At 36.6% G+C, this 12,078-nt stretch overlaps 1 protein-coding gene across 11 annotated transcripts in view; it reads left to right on the forward strand.

Annotated features, from left to right (window-relative positions):
• Positions 1–12,078, forward strand: part of ADGRL2 (adhesion G protein-coupled receptor L2) — a 385,203-nt gene that overhangs the window by 181,846 nt on the left and 191,279 nt on the right. For 2 of the 11 annotated variants that reach the window (XM_072933009.1, XM_072933011.1), the window contains exon 3: positions 7,820–7,879. The exons of the other annotated variants lie outside the window; for them this stretch is intronic. The gene's annotated coding sequence lies outside the window, so the exon portion shown is untranslated. The remainder of the gene's footprint in view (positions 1–7,819; positions 7,880–12,078) is intronic. 11 annotated transcript variants of the gene reach the window in all.

Consider the following 12,078-nt stretch of genomic DNA (forward strand, 5'->3'; position numbering starts at 1 on the left):
AACTGTTGTTGTCACTCACTATGGTAAATTACTGGTATGAGTAGGAGAAGCTCTAGGAGAGCAGCTCTGCACCAAGAGCAGTCTATGGCTCCAAGGAAATAAAGCTATAAACTCTCTTGGAGTAATTCAGTTTTGTAGCTGAAGAAACAGTCTGTATGAAATTTTGTAAATGTAAAATACCAATAGGCTTGATTGTATTCTTTTCTCTTTCTGAAGGTTATAGTAGAATGGTCCTATTGCAGTCATATTTGTAAGATAAAAGATCATAGTAATGTTTAATTTCTCAGAGGAGATCTCTGCTGAAAAAATGTATTAAGAAAGGAGTTCTTTCAACCAAATTATAAAGTTAGAGCAGGCAACTTTATTGTGAAAGAGACTGGAACTCAGCACTGCCCCAGAAGTCAGCATTTATGGATCTCTGCTGCAAAGAACTGTCTCTTCTACAGCTCCACTTTATTTGATGAGGAGTCCTGAAATCTAACAGTCAGCTCTTCTGCTCTGCCTCCTCAATTCCCTATTCTTGCCTGGCAAGAGCATGCCTTTTAAGAGTAAAAAACCATTTCAGAGAAAAAGATAAAGAGAAGGAGTTTTTAAATTAACATTGAAATTGTCAGAGACTAATTGCATGTTAGCATCAAACAAACATTGTTGATGTTGTTTTTGGGTTTTGTGTTTTATAAGTTTTCTGTAACCCCTAATCAAACATGGGCGAGTATCTGTTGAAACAATGTATGTAATTTGTTTACATTGTTAGTTCAGATAATTACAAAGCAAGCACAATGGAAATAACTGGTTTCTTATTTTTATGTGGAAAGTGTCGGGGGGAGGGGGAGGAGGAACTCAACAACTAACCAGTGGTTGTCAGCTGCTGTGTAAAATATTGCCTAATTTACAGTTGTTGCATATTAGCATTGCTAAGAATGCTAGGGACATAAAGTGTCATGTTGAATATAGGGTGATGACTTCATACTAGAGCAAGTCTGGGGATATGACCAGTTTGCAGTCACGGAGAAATCAGCTTTAATTAATTTGAGTGCCAGCACTGTGTATAATTACACAGCATGAGAGTTTGCATGCAAATGCTAAAATGCTGATTGTTGAAATACTTGCACTTACTTATTAATACATTGGGACTAAGCAATCCTGGCCTGTAAGCAAGGTAGAGAAAGAACTCACGGTGCTGTTGGGGTAATTTGCACTGCCCTGTAGTTAGCAAGCAGAATTCAGATAGTTCTGCTTCTAAAGTGATAAGCATATTAGTCATTCTTGTGGGTGACACACCTTGCAGCCCCCTCTCAGTGTGCAACTAAAACAAGATGATCTATTATTATTAAAGTTGTCAGAAACATAACAGCAGGATTTGAGCTTCATTTATTGTAAACACTAGCTACAACTCAATCTTGCTTTTCAATTTCAGTTTTTATTTACTTATTATATATTGTCAATATTCTCAATTAGAAAAAAATGTCTTGTAGGCAACTGTAATACAGAACTTGTCATAGTAAAGTAAGCCCTCTTGTTTGATGCTTCACACCTTTCAAAGACCATGACAAAAGACTGTATGTAGTTTTTTTCTCCCCTACCCAGAAAATACCAGTGCATAGCTTTTTTTCTGGACTTTGCAGTTGCTGTGTTCTGAGGAATCAAAATTGGTAGCCCGAGAAATGGAAGTTGTATATCGTCCTACGCAGTCTTAATCAGTATGTTGGTCTTATCCGTGTGTGACTAATCCTGTTTGCAATCAATTTATCTCAGTATTTTAGTGCAGCAACGAATTTCACTGATTAATTATATGCTGAGTAATGTAATAGCAGGGACACTAAAATCGCTGTTCCTTAATTTGGATGAAACTCTTTTGTCTGTTGATATACACAGGGAAAAATACATAGGTCTGTCCTTGTCATTCATTACTTTATACATCAGCAAAAACTGCTGCTAAACTAAGGTAGTCCACTCCTTTTCGGTATCTCACCATATGGAACGTCTTCATATCTTTAATCATGCTGTTGACCTTCTCTGGATCTTGCCAAAATACATTCATAATTCAGGAAAAAAAAATGGAGTTTGAATGTACTTGTTCATCACACAATGATCTTTGTATACAACTAGGCAGTGAAACACAGGTTAATACAGGAGCTTATTTTGTATGCATCTGAAAATTTGCTCTGTTTTTTATGTTGCTTCTTAAAGAATGTTTTTCATTTGCTAAACATTAACATTTGTCAGGGTTATTTCCAGCCACACAGAAAATGTTCCTTTGTGTATTTTGATTATTTAAAGCAATTTTGCTTCTCTGATGTATATGTGCATCCAGCACAGCATGTTCACTGCTTTGAATGAATGTGTGGGGAATGCTGTTAATTTCCTCATGTGCATGTAGAGAAATGCTTTTACTGTCTGCTGCATATGTTGAGATGGAGTTGCTTTGTCTTCTCTTTCACATTATATAGTGCAGACTTCTTTGTATTTGAAATGTAATAACTACCATAGATTACAAAATTGACAATAAGCAGTATATGCTAGACACTGGTATGGCTTGGGGCTTCCCAGGGTCTCCAGATGAATTCCAGAGTGCTCTATTAGGCACCAACACTTTTACCATGCTTGGGGCGCTGGGTGGTTAAGAGTGGAGTCCAATATAACTAGATGGTAGTTGGAAGATTGTGCTTAGATTACAGTGAGAAAATACTGAAAATACTGATGTCTTAAAAAAATAATAACTAATACTTTGATCACTTGATTTGTCGAGTTTCAGAATGCTCTGGAGTGCTTTAGTTCCAAATCCTTCCCCTAGGACATGCGTTTTTCTGAGCACAGCAGATTCTGCTGCATAGCCAGCAAAAAGTGCTCATGGAAGCCAATACCTCCAGCATGCTGCAGTCATCTTCCCCATGGATCCAGGGTCTATTGCCTTGGAATGAGTGTCACAGACAAGACTCCTGAGATGTTGTGAATAGCTCTGTGACTTTGTGTGTTTTCACTGACCAAACTTCAAGGACAACTTGAACATACCATAGTGAGAGGGTTATGTACTTCATTCTGCCTTACATTTAAGCACGTGTCTAATTTTAAACACATAGTTACTTCCATTCATTTCAGTGGTATTGTTGTACATGATTTTAAATACCTGCTCAAGTGATACAGTAAATTGTATTCAGAAAAGGCATCAGAGGCAGGAGTACCCGTGAATGTGATGGGATAGCTAGAGGCCAGCTGTCCAGTGGAAACATATCTCTTCTGTGTCAGAATTATTGTTCTTCTCCAGTTTAAATAAAAATCTCACTTTCTCTGGATTTCTCCCATTTTCCCATATAAGGTCATAGTAGGCTTTTTCCTTTGGTGGGAATTCTGGCAGCCCTCATGAGCTGTCCTAGCTATGACATATTGTTCTGCGGCCTCAGTTCAAGGCATATAAAATTGTTACTCATATTTGTACTGTTTCTCACTGTGTATTTCAAGCAAACTCTGGTATTTTTAAAAACAAGCAAAAAGACATTTTCTCATTGTTTTCAGGAGATTTCAGTAGAGCCCAGTGCTGAATAAATAAATAACAGAACTGAAAAGTATGTATTTCTTTTCCTGGAATACAAGTCAAGCACAAGACTAAAAAGCGGATAGCTATGATTTAGAAAACTATAACTCAATATTAATGTTTAATGGATGTGGCACATTCCTTACTGAGAACTGTTGTAAATCACTCCTTGAAAGAAAACAACAGAATATTTGAGGAGAATGTTGACGAGGGTTTTGTGTGGTTCAAAGGTGACATGGAAACAATGGCCACCTGAAGACAGTATTATTCACTGTGACAAAGAGCAATTCAAGTATATTCATTTCCTAAATATAGAAAAAAGGAGTGACTTTTTTATCATTCTTTTGATTCTGCTTGAATCTTGGGTTTATTCTTATTTCTTCTAGGAAGAAGATTTTCCACTCCTATCATTCTTAATTAAAAAGGGTTTTTTCCATCCCAGTTTTTAGTCTATCAGGCATAAATGCTTTTTGCTGTTTCGCTATAGCATTAAGTGAGCTGGCTGTGCCCAGAAGACTTGATTCTGCCATCCTTATTCCTGTTGAGATTGATTTTGATACCGGCTGTACCCACCCTGAGTAGTTTCTTTCTTCTCCATAATTACATTGAAGTCAGCAGGACTATTCATATTAGTAAGTGCTCACTGTGTGATGGTGTTCAGAGCACAGCCCAGGAGGACTCACTGCTGGCCAGTGTGTTAAGTCTGCATGAATATGGGTAGCTGAACGTGGCCCACTGAGTACCCAGCTTAATAGCATTTCCAGAGTAATTACTGCTCAGTACAGTGGAAGCAGGGCAGGATCCTGACATGTTTTCTTTCTCTCTGTTGCTTCTTTCTTTCCTTTTTATTTCTGGAGCAAGTGTGTTTGGCTGGATATTTCTCTAGAAAAAGCAAGGTATGTGATTATAACCAAATGAACAACTTGGAACCACAAACGCCCCACAAATCAAATTTGTTTATAACTTGTTACTGCTTTTGTTTGTTTCAGAAAAGCCCATTACATTCACTCTTAAATGATACAATATGATCAGTGTGATCTTGTGGTAAACAATAAGAATAGCTGTTTCTCAGATTATTCTTTTTGTGGCTTCTCAATGTTTTTCATTAAACAACAGAACTTGCAGACTTCAATTCATAAACTCACCTTTTGGCCTCATCAATCATAATAAAGAACCTTAATAGCTAAATGTTCACATCATACAAACTCTATTGTGGTTCACATCTTGGTTGATGCCTTTTTTGAAACATTTTTGGAACACTAGTTAGTTTCTGTTTTGATTATATATGTTGAAGAAAAACTGTATTGTGAATATTTCTTTTTATTTAAATAAATAGATGTTTGTTTGAAGGAAAACTTACACCAAGAGGGAAGAATACTGTTTTAGATGTCAGTGGCCCCAGTATTTTACAATTTCTGAACTTTGCTAATCTTTCTACATCTGTAGTTTACATATTTGCTAAAGATTTCCTTCTTTCAGCTCCTAAAAGTGGATGTTTTCACCATTCCCCTAAGAAAAGAATTTATATCAGTAGGGATATTGTGTATAAAGATACTAACAGTATCAGCAGTACAGTTTTGCCTTGAATGTGGTTGCTGAATACATAACCTTGTTGAGTACTGTGAACCTGACTATCACTAGTAGCAGGTTAATACTAAAATTAACACACAAACCACAGAAGAGAAATACCCAAAGGCAGAGCTCTTACGTAGTACATGTGTGTGGTATTCTGTGTTGGCCCTCCCATGATGTCTTTAGTCTTTCTAGTATTTAAGATCATTGATAGACCTGATGGCATGAGCACTTCAATGTGGTGGAAGTATTCTCACTGCATATTTTGCACCAGAGGTGTTCATATCAGCTGGATTGAAAGGCAGAACTCAACATTTGAGAGTATTCTAGTCTAAAAATTCTTAGTGTGTGTCTACATGTGTTTATTTACACACACTTTTACAAATATATACCAAATATTTAAATATATATACATTTTAATTCTGTAATCAGCAAATATACACCTTATGTGAGAGAACAAAGTAGAAGATCATTGTAATGCCCCCCTTGACCACAGACTCTTCTTATTTGAAGTTCATTGATTAAAAAATGCTGTGGCATATTCATAGACAGTTGTGAAAAGCTGTTGAGTTGAAAATAATCTATTTTCAAAAAGTATTTGGCTGATTCTTTGATAAAGTTGCTTTTGGGCAAACACTTGAAAAATGATACAGCTTATTAGAGCTGAAACTGAGGAAACCTCTCGATTGCTGATGTTCACACATCACTAATAGCCTGAAAAGTTATGGGGTTTAGACAGTGGTATTAAAAGTAAATTCCATGTGATACGTTGAACAGATGCCAATCCTGTTCATGCAAGGGTCTCAAAGTTAAAAAAAATGTATTAAATCAACTTTCTGAATGCCCCTGTTCATTATTTTGCTGACTTGGAAACCTTGAAGTGTTTTGTATCCATTTCATTATCTCTAAAAAGCATGAATTGTAATGGAATTTACATAAAAATCCTGCTTTGGAGTGGAGACTTTACTGCACAGTCAGCTGCCCCCCTAATCCAATCTTCCCCAATGCAGTTGGCCCGCTGGTTGCCAAACTCTAACAGTGGGGATCTCCTTTGTTAAGAAAAGTATGAATTTGAGCTTTAAAATGAGCAGAAGTCTTTTCTATTACTCACGATGCCTCCTCTTGCTGAGTTTACATGAAATGTCTAGCAGGAGGTGTTATTAAATAGCCTCAAAAAATTAGGCAAAAAACCAATTATCTAGGAAAGGGACACAAAAGGCTTTAAGAAATGAGCATTTGAATTTTCATTATTGAGTATCCATGGGACACCACACCACTATTTGAATTTTGTTATTAACCCTTTGCATAAAAAGGATTTAATACTTTTAATCAGTTTTGAATTACACTTTGAGGAAAGCACAAGTTGGGAATTTTAAAAAGCCTCCTTCATTTCTTTCAGTATTATTTCAGTGCTCCCATGTTTGCACGTATCTCAAAAGAGTTTTAACTTTGTATTAGATTTTTTGTGAAGGTTGATTACATGGACATTTCAGTCTCACCTTCATTCTTTATTTAGCTGAAATTCCTAATCAGTTCAGTGGGGGGTAGACAGGACTCAAGTGTTCCTTTAGATGAATTTCAGCTTCTAAAAAATCTTAGGAGTTGAGTAATGTATTCTTGTTTGTTTTTTCCACTCTACAGATAAAATCTAGAGAGCATTCATCATCACCTGGATAGGAGTGATTTAAAGCAGTTCACAGTTTAGGCTGGCAGCCATTTTCTGAACTTCAGCAAAGCATCAAAATTAGAATGGCAAGTAATAATTTAATAGTGTTTCACTATTAAAACAGATACAGATACACATATTGCTAGGGAATTCTTCCTGGAACAGATCTTGCTTTATTAACAAAAAACATCCAACTGTCCCTGCCTCAAGAAAAATGCTTTCTTCAAATTAACATTGCTCTTTGATTCTCCTGAAAATAAAGTTTTTTCTAATGGGTCAGTCTTTTTTTTTATTCTAAAGAATTCATTCCCAGTGTCCATGTCTGGTCATGAAACTCTGCTTTTCCAGTCAGGTTGCTCTTCCCATTCTTCTTGTTTCAGTCTCCTTTTTTTTTTTTTTCTAATTTCCTCTTACACTTCTTTTTATAAGTTTTTCTTTGCTAAAATCCCTCTAACAGTGGTGTTAATCTGAATATTATTGAAGAGTAAAAACAAGCTACTATGGCAGAGCATATCTAAGCTCAGAAGTCATACAATCACTAACAAACATTTTCATTTGTTTGTTTTTTTTTTTTTTTCTGTTTTTACTGGACTCTATTGATTTCTTCTGGAGTACCAGTCTTCCCAGAGCCAGAGGAGAGCAGTTTTTTGGCCCTCTTCCAAAATGCATTTGCCAAATATTAGCATTAGAAAACTCCCAGACTTTCTAAGAGAGGAGACAATGGCAGTATCCAAGATCTGTACACCAGGATCCTTCACCTCTGCCCAATCAGACACTGTGCCAAACTATACACTTGCTTAGAAAAGATCCACAGAAACCTTTGACATCTATGGATTTACAAGGAGAGAGTTTACTGGATGCTAATAGCACTGACGAGAATGACAAGCTATTACAAACATTCTTTTACTGTTTTAAAAACAGTTCAGTTTCCAGGCAAACATGACATCACTTCACTTCAGGCCCATATAGGAGACAGATCTTCAGACAGCAGTAAAATTTGGCAAATGTTTTTCTTTTTATGGTCTAATTTAATCGTTTTGTGTTTTTAGGTGAATGGCAGTGGTATCTCCATCTGAAAGGAATTCTTAAAGTGCTGTCTTTATGTTGAGGTAAATTGTTGGCCTTTGCCTACTCATTTTCAGAGACTGTAGTTCATTTCTGGGGAGACAGAAGGAAACATATGGGCATGCATGGCCAGCCCCCCTTGAATATTACTCTTGAGTGCATACTGCTAGTGAACTGAGGAGGACCTGGAAGGACTGACAGGTGTATTTTCAGGGCAGTACTACAAAATCAACAAAATAATGTGGAATCTGAGCTAGGAGAAAGCACAGTTATGAGAGAAATCAAATATTTCGAGCTGTTCAAGAAACAGAAAATCAGACTCAGGTCTGCAAAGTCTGCTTGGGAAAAGTTCTGTTTGAAGATTTGTAAAAGGATTCATGATTTATCCTTGTCCTGAAAAAATTATAACAGAGGAACCTTTAACATTTGTGTCCACATCTTTAGCTGGGGAAAAGGATGCAGTTCCATTAAGTCAATGCAACTGTACTAATTTGCACCAGCTGAGCTTCTGCTTCTTTGTTTGTGTAGCCTTGTCGGCACCCCTTCCAAGGGAAAGCAAACATTCATTGTTCTTTCCTGGGTCAAAGAGAAGTCAGTGCAGAAGGATCCCAAAGTTTCCTTATCTCTTCTTGTTTTCATTTTCACAACTAGCATTATTCACGTACAAATGACTTGAACTTACAGTGCAGAACATAATGCATGTGCTTCTGAATGTACCTGACACTGGCTGATGGATGAGTAATTTCCATGAGTAGAATTCATGTATTGTCATTGTTTTATGCAACATAATCCATGCTACATTAATTCAAAATGTGTAAACTGGAAAAAACAGCATGATCTGAATCACAGTTCATTTCTGATGAAATTTAAATCACCTTTTACCCTAAAGACTTGCTTCTTAACCCTTTATTTCTTTAGCAGTTATTTTACAACCCTTATTATTTTATCCTTTTGGTGTTACTGATCTTGTCCTCAATGAGCTGCTTTTTTCACTCTAAGTGGAATATCTGGATCCATGCAATACTGTTTGCAAACAAGCTGTTAGTGGCTGAGGCATGATCACAGAGAGATAGATGATGGTGCCTTCATTTGCATCACATATATACACTCTTATTGCAAATTAAGTTATATTGCTAGCTATGATTTTATTATTTCCCATATAAATACTTGCTCATATTCTCACAGGAAATTATGTGTTCATTAGAATAAGAGTGGCTTGATTAAGGTGAAATCCATATCATGAAGGGGTTTGGAAGTTACTGAAGAAGATTTTTGGAAGCTGTTTTCCAGGAAACAGTTAAGGAGTCACTTCTCAGATGTTGTGAGGTATTTCCAGTCATCCAGCCTCTTTCGGAATTAATTGAGAGGTCAATACTTAGTCACCCCCTAATTAATCAATGCTAAATATAATGTAAGAAATATCACAGCCAAACTGGAGTCCTAAGATCCATCTTCTGCTGAGACATTAGAATAACTTTCAGGATTCTGATTGAGGGTTTAGGGCTGAGTGTTTCTTGTGACTGTCTCAGAAGAGTGTGCAAATCTCATTAAAATGCTGTAACCAGAATGAAATGTGGTTTGGAGCGATTTCCTTGTCCCTGATGGAAATCACCCGTTCCCAGGATATTGCTATCCCAGTTTTGCCAGGGACAATATATCCCTAAGGCTCACAAAGCACTTGGGAGTAAGGAAAATGTTTGGCCTTCAAAACAGACAAGGTTATGTCAAGTGTCAGTTATTTTAAAAGAAAAAAAGTCCCTAGTGTGAGAATCTTTGCAAATTCAAAAACTTTCCTCTTTTCAAGTGGTGCAAGCTGAGCAGTGGGCTCTCCTTGGCTGTACATTCAGCACTTTATCCATGAACAAAGTATAAATATTTCCAGAAAACCCATTTCTATATTTATTTTCAGAGTGACATCACTTCCCCTCTATAGAGCTGGTGAGAGATGGTTCCATCCAAAGCCAGCTCTATTTTCAGAGAATACACAGACACATAGTCAGGGTGCTAGGTCTGGAACTGCAGTGGTTTTCACTGTAAATGAAACAATGATACTCTCCAGTTCCTCACCCAGATTCTCTGTATTTTTTTGGTTTAGTACAGGCTAAAGAGCACATTTTTTTGTGGGGAGTCTCATGTGAAAATATTGACCACCAATCATCAGATAGACTCCAGTAGCAATTACTGTAAACTGTGCTGCTCCATCCAGTAACATTAATATTTTTAACAATTCTCTTTCCAAAAATAACTACACTTTGTGAGGATCAAAAATGAACAAAGTTCTCGTCTTTCTCCAAAGTATGTTCTAAAGCAAACTATTATTTAAGTGTATTCTTAAGTACACAGGTACTATTATAATTGATGCAGTGGGTTTATCTGAACTTTGGTCATACCTTTATGAGTATCAAAATATGTTTTTTTGCATTTTATAGAAATGTGTTACATTTATATACCTTTTTGTTTGCTCTCCACGACTTTACCCCCGAGAAGAGGCTTTTAGGAGGGAAGGTGTTTAGCAGCAACCTGCTCATGTTTCAGCTGAGGGGTGTGTTCCCCTCAAGGAACAAGAAGGTTGCTTAACTTATAAATATCTCCTCAGCCTCTTTCTGTTTGAAAGGCCAGTGCTGCTGGGGCTCAATCACTGGTGGATAAGCAACCTTTCCTGCCTGGCAAAGGTAAACAATCCTCAGCTTTTACCTTCTCCTGCAGGAGTCTGAGAGCATTAGCTGCTTGGTAGATTGGTGCTCAGGACAGAAGGGAGCTGTCACTGCTTTTCTTTCTGCAGAGCACAATTTCCTGCATTTCCTGAGCCCTGGCTGCCTCATTAAGTGTTCTTTAGAATTATTTCACAAAAAAAAAAAAAAAAAAAAAAAAAAAACCACAAAAAACCAAACAAAAGAAAAACAACAAGAGAGATTTTTTTCCACTTTGTTTATTTGCGTGTAATGCTTACCTTGACCAGTGTGGCTGTGGTTTCTAGAGCAGGGTTTCTTATCTAGACCAGAAACCTGGATGATGATTTAAAGGAGCCAAGTAGCTCACATAGCCACACATCCCTCCAGTGGCATCTTTTCACTGGGAAAGGTCAATTTAATGTGAGATCCCTATCAAAAATGCTAACTCAGTGCCTTGAAACTGTTTAAAGCCCCTCAAGAAGGGTTTCAGTAGCTGCATCCTGCATCTTTAACATTTTAGTGTTTGGAAACTGGTTTCCTGGAGCTTTAGGTAAGACACCAGGTATCTTGGCTCCAATACAGATTTTTAGAACTTGAGTTGATATGGGAATTCTGTGTTGTGCTTTCCTTATTTTGTGTATTGTTAAATTATACACTTTGAGGTGCTCTTACGATTAGTATAATTTACTTTCAAATTCTTGTGAATGTTATTTTTAAGCACTTCAGATATTTTCTTTTTAATGACACATAATGATAACTACAATTATTAAAAAATACATCCCTGTGCAAACTTAGTGATGTCTTAAGAATCCTGGAGTTCTTCAGAAAAAATTATAAGACTATAAATTAAAATAATGTCTAGGCTAATATTGAGTCAATGTAAAAACTAGCTTTTTAGTTTGCTGATCAAAAGCAAGTGTTTTCATAGTGTGATGTCAAGAGGAAAATAATTCCATTGACACAGCAATTTTAGAGCACAGAGGGCAGAAACACACAATTTTTGGTAAACCTTTGGAACAGCTAGCAAAAGGAAAAAAAAAATAGACATATTGATATAGGCAGTGCTAAGATCATGTGCTAGCAGTACCGTGAATGTTAATTACAGAATCTTGAAGTCTTTTCACTATTATATAAAGAATCAATTCAATGCCCTGAGATCAGATGAAATATGAAAAGGCTTCTTAGTCTGCCTTTGTACCTTGATGGAGGCACTTTCAATCAGCGGAAACCAGTACACTGATTTACTTATTAAGAAGTTATTGAAAAGAGAACTCCACTGGGAACCAGCTACTGAACAAACTAATCTGGTGCCTTTCCAGGCGAGATGACCATCTCAAGTCTGAAATTCACAAAATAAAAGGAAATTTTTCCTGATTTATGGATAGATACTGATGCTGAGTGATTGTTAAAGAGGATCACAAAATTCACCAGAAGCTTTGCTTGCTGAGAGAATGGGTTATGTCAGTTTAGGAGAAGGAAAGGGGATTTAGGGGAAACCACACTGTGATTTTTATGGGTATCAACTGAAATATGCAATATTACAAGAAACATCCCAGAAGAATAAGAATTCC

This window comes from Taeniopygia guttata, chromosome 8 (assembly GCF_048771995.1).
Source record: "Taeniopygia guttata chromosome 8, bTaeGut7.mat, whole genome shotgun sequence".
Lineage (NCBI taxonomy): Eukaryota > Metazoa > Chordata > Aves > Passeriformes > Estrildidae > Taeniopygia > Taeniopygia guttata.